This window comes from Schistocerca americana, chromosome 8, assembly GCF_021461395.2.
Source record: "Schistocerca americana isolate TAMUIC-IGC-003095 chromosome 8, iqSchAmer2.1, whole genome shotgun sequence".
Lineage (NCBI taxonomy): Eukaryota > Metazoa > Arthropoda > Insecta > Orthoptera > Acrididae > Schistocerca > Schistocerca americana.
In genome coordinates this window covers 260,273,390-260,285,540 of record NC_060126.1, presented here as the reverse complement: position 1 = coordinate 260,285,540, position 12,151 = coordinate 260,273,390, and the positions used below count along the sequence as shown (strand labels likewise).

General features: G+C 43.9%; 1 protein-coding gene across 2 annotated transcripts in view; it reads right to left on the bottom strand.

Annotated features, from left to right (window-relative positions):
• LOC124544714 (protein bric-a-brac 1-like) overlaps window positions 1-12,151 on the bottom strand; it is a 183,770-nt gene that overhangs the window by 129,237 nt on the left and 42,382 nt on the right. The gene's annotated exons all lie outside the window — the stretch shown is intronic.

Sequence of the window (12,151 nt, the reverse complement as noted above, 5' to 3'; positions counted from 1 at the left end):
ATATGAGGTACAGAAGTACACTCAATGTGAATGCTGGGTACTGGCAGGTTCTCTCAGAAGCAAAATCACATGCTAATATACTATTTTATTTGGGGCAGTTGTTATTATTTTAAAGTTCTTTTGTATGGCCTCAATGCATTAAGCTTTAAGAAAGACCTATTGGAAAGGTGTTCCTTTAGGTTGATGACGTGCTGGTAACATCCAAAAACTGGGGAACCCACACAGTGATATTAAATTCCTTGCTTGAAAAACTGTCTAAGAAGGCAACCATTGTTGAGTTTGCAGAAGTCCACTTTGGATGTACTGAGATCAAATTCCTAATTAACATAATGAACAGGGTGTTTAGCAGATCCAGAGAGAGTGGTCTTGATCAAAAACTGCCACTCACGTTGAACCAATAGCAACTGGTGTCCTTTTTGGGAATGGTACAATTTTATAGAAGCCAAGTGCCAGGGCTTAGCATGAACTGTATTTCTAAGAAGGCCTTGCTGAAACTCAAAAGCACTGTGGCTGCTTGAAATGAGGAGTGCCAGAAGGAGTCTGAACACACAAAAAAAGATGAGAGTCAGTCTCAATTCTTGGAGTATTCACATGTAATAAAGAAGTTCTGTTTGGTAACTGATACGTAAGGTTACAGGTTTGATACTGAGATATTTCAAGAGAGGTACAAAGGGGAAATAGTGTTTTTCTTGTTATATACGGCAGCAGCAGATCACACAAATGGTACCATTACTGGTTTCTGCTTATTACCAAGTCGTCATCAGATGCTCTGTTGAAACAAAGAAAAAACTAGGAAATTAAATTACAAATCTAATTTCTATACTTGCTTGAATAAGTTGTAATTCACAAACTCAACAGGCCTGGAGAGCAGTGTAGAATGTACATCTAAACACAATAACTGGTGGAACTGGTTGCTGTTAATTGTAGCTTTCAGTTCCAATAATCAGAGCGCAGGTAAGTTTACCCTATGAGTTTATTTCATTGAAGAGTTACTGTATAATATGTTAAAGGATGTATAGTTGTGTGTAGAAGTTAGTCCGATTTGTAATTTAGTTTCCCAGTATTTTACAATTTCCCTTTTTCATTCATTTTAAACTGATCATATGACAACAACGTCCATGAACTATGGACCTCACCATTGGTGGGATGGCTTGCATGCCTCAACGATACACATAGCTGTACCACAAGTGCAACCACAATGGAAGGGTATCTATTGAGAACTGAAACGAAACAAAACAAATGTGTGGTTCCTGAAGAGCGGTAGCAGCCTTTTCAGTAGTTGCAGAACAGTCTGGATGATTGACTGATGTGGCATTGTAACACGATCCAAAACGGCCTTGCTGTGCTAGTACTGTGAACAACAGAAGCAAGGGGAAAACTACAGATGTAATTTTTCAGTTCTACTGTATAGTTAAATGATGATGGTATCCTCTTGGGTAAAATGTTTCAAAGGTAAAATAGTCCCCCATTTGGATCTATGGGTGAGTACTACTCAGGAGGATGTCATCATCAGGAGAAACAAAACTAGCATTGTACGGACTGGAGTGTGGAATGTTGTATACCTTAATCATAGTGATAGGTTAGGAAAACTAAAAAGGGAAATGAATGGGTTGAAGCTAGATATAGTGGGATTTGTTAAGTTCGATGGCAGGAGGAACAGAACTTCCGGTCAGGTGAATACAGGATTATAAATAGAAAACCAAATAGGAGTAATGTATGAACAGGTATTGCAGGTAGGCTACTATGAACAGCATAGTGAACGCATCATCATAATGAAGATAGGCACAAAGCCAACAACCACCACAGCAGTACAAGTTTATATGCCAACTAGCTCCACAAATGAAGAAGACATTGAAGAAACGTATGATGAGGTAAAAGAAATTTTCAGATAGTTAAGGGAGATAAAAATTTGATTGTGATAGGGGCCTGGAACTCGACAGAAGGAAAAAGGAATAAGAGGAAAAGATGGTGAGTGAGTATGAACTGGGGGAAAAGAATGAAAGATGAACTCAATCTGGTAGAACCCTGCACAGAACATAATGTAATCACTGCAAACACTCGATTTAATCACAAGGAGGTTGTACACATGCACTCTGACCACAATTTACTGGTTTGCACTGTAGATTAAAATTAAAGAAAGTGCAGAAAGGTAGGAAATTAAGGAGCTGGGCGTGATTAGGTTGAAAGAACCAAAGGCCATTGAGAGTTTCAGAGGGAGCTTTAGGCAACGATTGACTAGAACATTGACAACAACAACATTTCAACAGAAGACCAGACTCCCTACACAACCTAAAAATGGATTCTGACCTTATCGTCCTTCCCCACCAGACAAAGGTTCCACCACTGTTGTGATGAACCGCAGTGACTACCTGCCAGAAGGTATCCGACAGTTGTCCAACACCTCCACCTACAAGCTCTGCCAGTGACCCCTTTCCTGAGGTCCAATGTAACCTCCAATTCCTGTTAAAAACCTTAGGCCCTTCCCAGAATCTCTCCCCTGAATCCATCTCCCTACTAATCCCAACAATAGCTCACATACCCACCTTCTACATGCTCCCCAAAATCCACAAGCCCAACAATCCACAAGAACATGGAACAAGAGTACAGTACTAATGGGTAGCTTTCAGAGGTGAAATAGTGAAGGCACCTGAGGATCACATAGGTAAAAAGAACATGCCTAATAGAAATCCTTGTTTAACAGAGGAAATATTGATTTTAACTGAAGAAAGGAGAAAATACAAAAAGTCAGCAAATTAAGCAGGTGAAAGGGAATACAAACATCTGAAAAAAGAGAACGATAGGAAATGGAGGAACAACTAAAGAGGAGTGGCTAGAGGACGAATGTACGGATTTAGAAGCACATTTCACTAGGGGAAAGAAAGATACCACCTGAAGGAAATTTAAAGAGACCTTTGGAGAAAAGAGAAGCAGCTGTATAAATATCATGAGCTCTCATGGAAAACGAGTCCTAAGCAAAGAAGGAAAGTCTGAAAAGGTGGAAGGAGTGTATAGAGGACCTATATAAGGGAGATGAACTTGAAAGCTATATAAAGCTATATAGAAATGGAAGACTGTGTAAATGAAGATAAAATGGGAAACATGACACTGCAAGAAGAATTTGATACAGCACTGAAAGATCTAGTTGAAAGAAGGCCCTGGGAGTAGACAACATTCTGACGGAACTACTGCCAGCCTCAGAAGCACCAACCATGACAAAGATGTATGATGGAGGTGAAATACCCTGAAACTTCAAGAACCCAATAATTCCTATTGTAAAGAAAGCAGTTGCTGACAGGTGTGAAAATTACTGAACTATCAGTTTAGAAAGTCACAGTTGCAAAATACTAACAGTACGTCAAGTTCTGGTTGAAAATTATGAATTATTTAGGAGTAAAGGAGACGACTTACTGAAAGGCTGAAGTGCTGCTTCGTCAATTGGGCACACAAACAAAAGGTACGGAGCAAAGCTAGCTCTTGGAAGGCATTTCCTTTTTCTAGCTGTAGCAAACACACACACACACACACACACACACACACACACACACACACACACACACACAGGCCATCTCCCTGTATTTTCTTCGATCGACTGCCAGCTCTCTTCTGGATCACAGTGAATGTAATGGGGTGTTGTTGGGTGATGTAGGAGGAAGGGATGGAGAGAGGTGGGAGGCAGGCAGGGGATTGATGGGAAGTGTCTAGCAGCTCATGGGAGAATAGGGAGCCATAGAACTGGTAGTGGTGGAAAGGATCCAGATGGCATGTGTTGTGAAGCAGCCATTGAAATCTCACATGTTGTACTCTGCTGCATGTTCTGACACTGGGTGGCCCACCTTATTCTTGGCAACAGTTTGGTGGTGACCATTCATTCTAGTTGACTGCTGGTTGGCTGTCATACCAATGTAAAACACTGTACAGTGGTTGCAGCAGAGGTGGTACATAACATGGCTGCTTTCACGGGTGGCCTGGGCTATGACAGGATTGGAGTAGGTGGTGCTGGGTGGGTGTATTGGGCAGGTCTTGCATCTGAGTCTTCCACAGGGGTTCAAATCCCTGTGGCGGGGGACTGGGAGTGGGAGTGGCATCAGGAGGGACTACAGTGCGTACGGCGAGAAGAGCTCTGACAGTTGACGCGGCCTTGGCACATGTGCTTCACGCATCCACAACAATCAATCGGATCGTAAGCTTTTGTTTATGTTTATGTTACTGTGGCAACTTCCCAGTGTTGCCGTAGTGCTGGACGACTGCTGCTGGCTTGCTGCCCATCTGTGCCGAATACTGGCAATTGTGCTGCCAGCTGTCGGAGCACTTCTCTCGGCGTTGGAGTATAGGATCTTGTGCAGGTTGGGTGTTCGGTGAGCACCACTTTGGGGGGGATTTGAAGTATCTTAGGTTAGATGCACCTCATTTCAGGGCATGATGATAGATATCAAAGCCCTGATGAAGGATGTGGTTCAGTCGTTCCAATGCGGGGTGGTATTGGGTGACATGGCAGGCACATCTTTGCGGATAGTTCTTGGGATGGATGTGAGGATCAGATACGTGTGAGGATATGGCATGGGGAAAAACGTTTCTGAATTAGGTCTGGAGGGCGTTGCCTGTCTGCAAAGCCCTTTTGTGAGGTGTTCAGCAGACTGGGTGAGGGAGTTATCATGGCAGATGCATCTACCACTGGTGGCCTGGATGTATGGGAGGTTTTGGTGTGGAAGCAGTGTCGGCTGTCAAAGTGCAGGTAGCGTTGGTGATTGGTGGGTCTGATGTGGACAGAGATGTGGCTGGAGCCATTGAGAGGAGGAGATTGACAGCTAGGAAGCTGGGATGGATGGAGGAGGACCAGCTGCAGTGGATGGGAGAGAAGCTGTTGAGGCTGTGGAAGGATGAGGATAAGGTGTCCTGGCTTTGGATCCAGATTATACCAGGGTGTATACGGGGACAAGGAAAAAAAAATCCCGGATTTCTCCCGGATATCCCGTTTAAAAAATATGCTTTTTCCCAGGCGAAAAACCACTTTTTTTGTGCTAAGTGACAGTAAGTTTTCCGTAGATTTTCCCTCAGAACTGTAAAACTTATCAATCCTTTTAATGGTTAACGTTTTATACAATTGCATAGAAATTCCCAGAAAAAAAAGAAAAGATGGGGCAAAGAAGTTTTTGAGAGACTTTTAATAAAAAAAAGAAATAAAATAAAGAAAAAAGAAATAAAATAAAAAAGAGATAAGTTTTGGAAAGACTTCTGATTTGCAGCAACATATACGCTGCATATTTTCGTATTACGAAAGTATAAATTCGAATTGCACCAAACACAGCGCGTTAGTTTCCGGAGCGTTGAAACCGAGGTTGCGATGTCCTTTTGTAAGCTAGTCATATCTCAAGCCACGAGATCTCGTCAGCCGATGACAGCAGCTATTCAGAGCATAGGACACTTGTTATAGTCAGCCAATAGCAAGATTACTGGTTACATAGTGCGAACACGCAAGAGGAAAAGTTAACGGTTTACATTAATGTACACAGTACTGTATATCTACAAGAAAAGCTAAGCTTTCACATGTAATATTGATCTTTTTTTGCGTGTGTTATACTTTAAGACACATAACACAAATGTGCCAGTAAAATTAAAATTATGACATAAATGTCTCGGTTCGAAATTCTTGTATGTGGCTGGTCCTCAAACTGTTCAGTTTCGAACGCTCTGTGATTTAGATATCCATCCCACTTTCTCACACGTAACATAATTCATCTTGCGTAAAAAGAAATTTACTTTGAAAGTAACGCTTTTCTAACCACTGTTCGCAATACTATCTGGAGACTGTTAGAAATAGGTTCGATTTACCAGTTGCCAGAGAGCGCCAGAAAACAGGCATTATTGTGCGTGTGCAACTGCAGTGGTGTAGGAAGCCCGTATGTTCGTGTGTATAAAGCACTAAGAGAGCTTACATTACACCATAAAAGAAACAGTGCATCAGAGGATACGCCAAAGAGCACCAGAATTTCGTAAACCATACTAAAATGCATAATTCGGCTCGAAGTGCAAATTGGCTTTTTCCAGATTCACAATGAAATAGGTCCCATCTGATATTAAGCTTTTCAATGTGGTTTTTGGGATGTAAATTTTCTTGGAGTACCAGTTCTCTACGATCTCATTTTTGGTTCTTTATTATCGCATAATGCCATATATGGCAGAAGATGATAACGTGCACTTGAAATTCAGCGAACAGTTGGAACTAGCCAATACTGCAGAATGAAACACTTCGTTTCAAATAAAATGATTGCCTCGGCAGAAAGATTAATAAAGCCAAATTTCTTTAGTAAACTTGCAAAAATAACTTCACTGTTCTGCAAGGTGATTAATGCTTGACTGCTACTAACTTGGAAATAAAATAAAATCAGAAAACTGTAACTAATAATATATTTTTACCCTCCGTAATTATGTGAATGTATTTTAATTCACTTGATAGCTCCCGGCCACAGAAATCCGTTTTGTTTTCATTTGACGTGGGAGCTGTACACGAAGAGAAGCAGCGAAATCACTTAAGGTAAACACGGGTCACGTGGAGGTTAACCCAATCCTCACGACAACTCTGTGCAAGCGTGAATCTGGCAGCTAGGGGGCGCAGGAAAAATTTTTCTCGTTTGTATCTGGCTGCTTGCTGCTACTACCGATACAGCTAACAGCCAAACTTCAAGTAGCGGGAGAAGGTACTGCTTATACGCGAGTCAAATGCGCATGCCCAACAGACTGCTGGCAATTGGTCAAATGAACCTAATGTGAACAGTTGTGACGTCATGCTCATTGCAAGCAGTTTATTGTTACGAAGAATTACAGTCTGCACCCTACGGCTTTTGACATATTTTTGCTATTTGCAGATGCTTGTGCATGCACGGCTTTTTGTTGTTGTAAATTGCACATTTCTTTTGCCATTAAAGTTTTATTTTTTTCCCTCTCATTTATATTTTATTGCTGCAGTATCATTCTTCAGTAGCAGGATACAATAACATTCTTTGCTAGAGAATCAATTCTGCAGTCAAAATTACAAAAATTTAACTGAAAGCTAAAAACAATGAAAAATTCCCGGAATTCCGAACCCAGGTTTTTCCCGGTTTTCTCCCGGATGAAAAATTCCCGGGTTTTTCCTGGATTTCCCGGGTCGTATACACCCTGTTATACAGATATCATCAATAAACCTGAAACAGACCAGGGATTTGTTTCCTCTAGGTGGCTCATACAGAGGTTGGCATAGGACGAAGCCATGCTGGTGGTCATGGCTGTGCCATGAATTTTGTTTATATACCTTCCCTTGAAAGGTGAAGTAGTTTTGGGTTATGATGTAGTTGCTTAGGTGTACAAGGAATGAAGTGGTGGGTTTGGAATATGCAGGATGTGGGAGAGGTAATGTTCAACTGCCGCAAGGCCATGGGCATGAGGGATGTTGGTGTATAGTGAGGAGGCATCAGCAGTGACGAGTGGGGATCCAGGAGATAAGGTTGTGGGGATGGTAGAGAGCCAGTGCAGAAAGTAGTCGATATCTTGAATTTGGGAGGCTAGATTTTAGGTGATTGGTTGGAGATGTTGATCAACAAGGGCTGAGATTCTTTCGGTGGGTGCACTGTAACCAGACACAGTGAGGTGCCCCGCATTGTTAGGTTTGTGGATTTTCAGGAGCATGTAGAAGTGGGTGTGCAGACTGTTGTTGGGGTGAGTAGTGAGATGGATTCAGGGGAGAGATTCTGGGAAGGACCTAAGGATTTGAGCAGGGACTGGAGGTTACATTGGGCTTCTGGGATGGGGTCACTCTGACAAAGCTTGTAGGTGGAGATTTTGAACAACTGGCAGCAACCCTCTGGCAGGTTGTCACTCCAATTCATTACAACAGTGTTGGAACCTTTGTTTGCTGGAAGGATGATAAGGTCAGGATGTGTTTCTGGGTTGTATAGGGCAGTGCCTTCTTCAGCTGAAAGGTGTTTGTTCTTAGGGAGGGACCTGGGGCAGGATGGTGCAGCCAGGCTGGAAGTTAGGAATTCCTTGAATGGGACCAGGAGATGTTTAGGTGGGAGTGTGCGAGAATTAGAGTCCTGCATGACCGAGTAAGCGAGCACAAAATACGAGATGGGACGAGCATACCCTAACTGGATAGGCTGCCCGCACTAGTTCTAGTGACCGAGCATAGAAGCCGTGACCGAATACGTAGCATTTACTTCAAACACATTACACGTGTCATTATCCGTGTGAGACTGCAGCCAGTATGGGCTTCTCATTTGCAGTGTGTCTCTCTCTCTCTCTCTCTCTCTGTAATCATGCACCGCGAGGAAGCCAGTGCAGTAACACGTAAGATTGAAACCAATGTTTACACATTGAAGAAACGGGAAGGTCTAAAAAGCCAAGTATGGAGCACATGTTTGTTGGTTGTAGACGAAAACAGTGCGTCTACTGGGTACCTATCGTGCATAAACTGCTCCACATTATTGTGTTTCCAGTCGGGAACCACTCATTTAAAGAAACACAGTTGCTAGAAACCTCACAAAGATACAGCTCCTTCAGGCATACAGGCAGTAATAAAAAATAGTATTACAGCAAAGTGTGTTGCAATGTGTGCTAAAGATATGAAACCTTTTAATGCTGTTTCCGGTGAAGGTTTCAGAGAACTAGGCCTAGAATTAATACATCTAGGTGCGCATTATGGAGACGTTAACGTGGCAGATGTCGTGCCACATCCCTCTGCTATAAGCAGACATGTCAAAGAACAAGCTGATGCAATACGAAACAGCACAATGCCTTCTGTTATTGCGTAAGTTATTAATAAAACGTGCTGCGACAGTTGATATGTGGACTGATTCGCATAATCGGGTGCACTATTTGACGCTGACAACACATTACATTAACACAGATTGGTCACTTGTGAACAATGTTTTATTTACAACAAAATTCCCGGACGTTAAGAAGACGGGAGTAAATATTATAAAAGAAAGTGTTCTATGATTTTAGCTATGTTACGTACCCGTTCTTGGAAACATTACTTTTGTATTAAAAGAGAGAGAGAGAGAGAGAGAGAGAGAGAGAGACAGAGATAAATACATTTTGTGTGTGTGTGTGTGTGTGTGTGTGTGTGTGTGTGTGTGTGTGTGTGTGTGTGAGAGAGAGAGAGAGAGAGAGAGAGAGAGAGAGAGAGAGATGCTTTGGATTTGTACAGTGCAGTGCAGTGCAGAGAGCCGGGGCGAGGCGAGGTGAGACGTCAGCGGTGACCGGTCATGCTCGGTTATCCGCGTGTCCGGAATCCGGACATCAGACATGGGGCAAGTACGTGACCGAGCAGAGTCGTGTGGGGCCGGACACTAGCGGCTCGGTCACCCCGTCAACAGGCGAGCTGTGACCGGTCATACATTGAGCGTTGCAGCACTCTAGCGAGAATCACAGTTGGATTGTGATATGAACAGGATCAGACAAGGTCTGATGTTGGGATTGGATTGGCTTTGGCTGGAAGGGTTGGTGGCATAGTGGCATAGAAGCATTTCCAGTGAAAGGAACAGGAAAAGGAGAGTAGGTCATTAACAAGCCCAACATGCCTAAAGCTGGTAGTATGGCTGAATGCGAGGCCTTCGGATAGCACTAACTTCTGTGGGGCTGATGATTTTACTGGTGAGGTTAACAACAGTGTTCTGAGATTGTTTCAGCTCTGTATTTCATGGAGTTTTGGTAGGAGGTTTTGAAGGATGTGGTAGGCTGAGGTCAGCTAGGCAGAGTCTGGGTGCTATGAGGGGCTGCCAAGGAGGAACACTGTGGGTAGGATGGGGATTGCATAGTGGTGCCAAGATGGGATTAGGAGGTCAGCAGGCTGAATAATTCGTGGAGGTGGTGTTTGGAATGATCTTCTAGGCATTGGAGTGTCAGAATTTCAATATGGTTGATGAGGTGTAGGTAGTGGAGATTGAATAGTAACAGTGTTTTGGGGAGGGAGTGAAGGTGATTCATGGATGCCTGTGCACGGAGATGTATTTTTGTAGAACTAGGTTTGTGAAGTACAGGGACTGTCAGAATCTGACTAGATGAAGGTATCAGGTTTAACCATGTAGGAATTGTGAAAGACCTACCCTCCTAATCCCTTGCCCTACTGTGGAAACACTTCTTTGCTACCAACCCCTCCTATCAAAACTAATCCAATTGCAAGATCAAGTCCTGTCTATCTCAATTCATACCACAATTCACTGTGACTCTCCAACACTCCCACCTAACCATGTCCTCTTATAAGAATTCCTAACTTCCAACCTGTCCTCACCATACTTCCCCAATTCCGTCCCTAAGAACAACAATCCTTCAGCAGAAGAAAGGACTACCCTACACAACCTAAAAATGGATACTGACCTAATCATCCTCCTGTTACACAAAGGTTCCACTACTGTTGTAATGAACCGGAGTGACTACCTGTCAGGGGGCCTCACCCAGTTGTCCGACACCTCCACCTACAAGCTCTGATAGAGTGATCCCCTCCGAGAAGTCCTATATAACCTCCAACACCTTCTTCCTTCCCATGACCTCTTCCCTGTATCCATCTCCCTACAGCCTGTACAGCCACCTTCTACATGCTCTCCAAAATCCACAAACCTAACAATCATGGGCGCCACACTGTAGCTGGTTACAGTGTCCCCACAGAAAGACTTTTGGCCCTTGTCGACCAACATCTCCAACCAATTGCCCAAAACATAGCCTCCTGCATTACAGATACCAACAACTTCCTGCACTGTCTCTCCACCATCCCCACATCCTTACCTCCCAGAGCCCTACTCATCACTGTTGGATGCAACCTTCCTATACACCAACATCTCTCGTGCCCATGGCCTTGCCGCACTGAACACTCTCTCTCCCAATGGCCAGCTGATTCCAAACCCACCACTTCATTCCCTGTACACCTAACCAACAACAAAATAACTCTTAACTATTTCACCTTTGGAGGGAACTTGTGGAACAGCCGTGGGCACCTGCATGGCATCGTTCTATGCCAAACTCTTTATAGGATACCTAGGGGAAACATTCCTAGCTTTTGAAAATCCCAAATCCCTGGACTGGTTCAGGTTTATTGATGACATCTTTATAACCTGGACCCAAGGCCACGACATCTCATCCTCGTTCCTCCACAATCTCAACACCTACTCTCCCATCCACTTCACCTGGTCGACCTCTATCCTTCGTGCCATCTTCCTAGATGTCGATCTCTTTCTCTCAGATGGCTCTATGCACACCCCGGTTCAAATCACACTGCTGCCACCCCTTCCACACCAAAAAAAATCTCTCCCATATAGCCTGGCCACCCATGGTAGATGCTTCACAGACAGGCAATACCCTCAGACCTAATTCATAAACAGTTTCCCATGCCATATCCTCACACACACACACACACACACACACACACACACACACACACACACAATCATCAGATCCATCGCAAGAACCACCCACAAGGAAGCACCCTGTTGTCATCCAATACCACCCCACACTGGAACTGAACTATGTCCTCCATTAGGACTTTGATTATACATCATCATGCCCTGAAATGAGGGACACCCTACCCCAGGTACTTCCAATCCCACACAATCTCCACAACATCCTAATCCATCATTACGCCACTCGCACCCCCAATCCTCTGCCGCAGACATCATGCCCCCAGAGATCATGCCCCTGTGAAAGACCTAGATGGAAGGTCGGGCCACCTGTGAAAGCAGTCATGTTATATACCAGTTCTGCTGCAACCACTGTACAGTGTTTTAGACTGTTATGACAAACAACCAGGAGTCAAACTAGAATGAACGGCCACTGCCATATTGTTGCCTGACACAAGATGGACCACCCAGTGGCAGAACATTGGCGGAGCACAACTGCAATATTTCAATGGCTGCTTCACAACCCATTCCGTCTGGATCCTCTTGACCACTGTCAGCTTCTCTAAACTGCGCAGATGGAAGCTATCCTTACAACAGCACATCCTTCGCTCCTGTAAATTCCACCATCCCCTGCCCCAGTGACCCTGCCCAATTTGTATCCCCACATCAGCTAGTTGGTTGCTATTACCTCACGCCCCAGTCTATGCAATCGCATGCTCAGTCATCCAGTCATCTGCCTTGCACTGCCCCCCCCCCCCCCCTCTCATCCCAGTACACTCACCTGG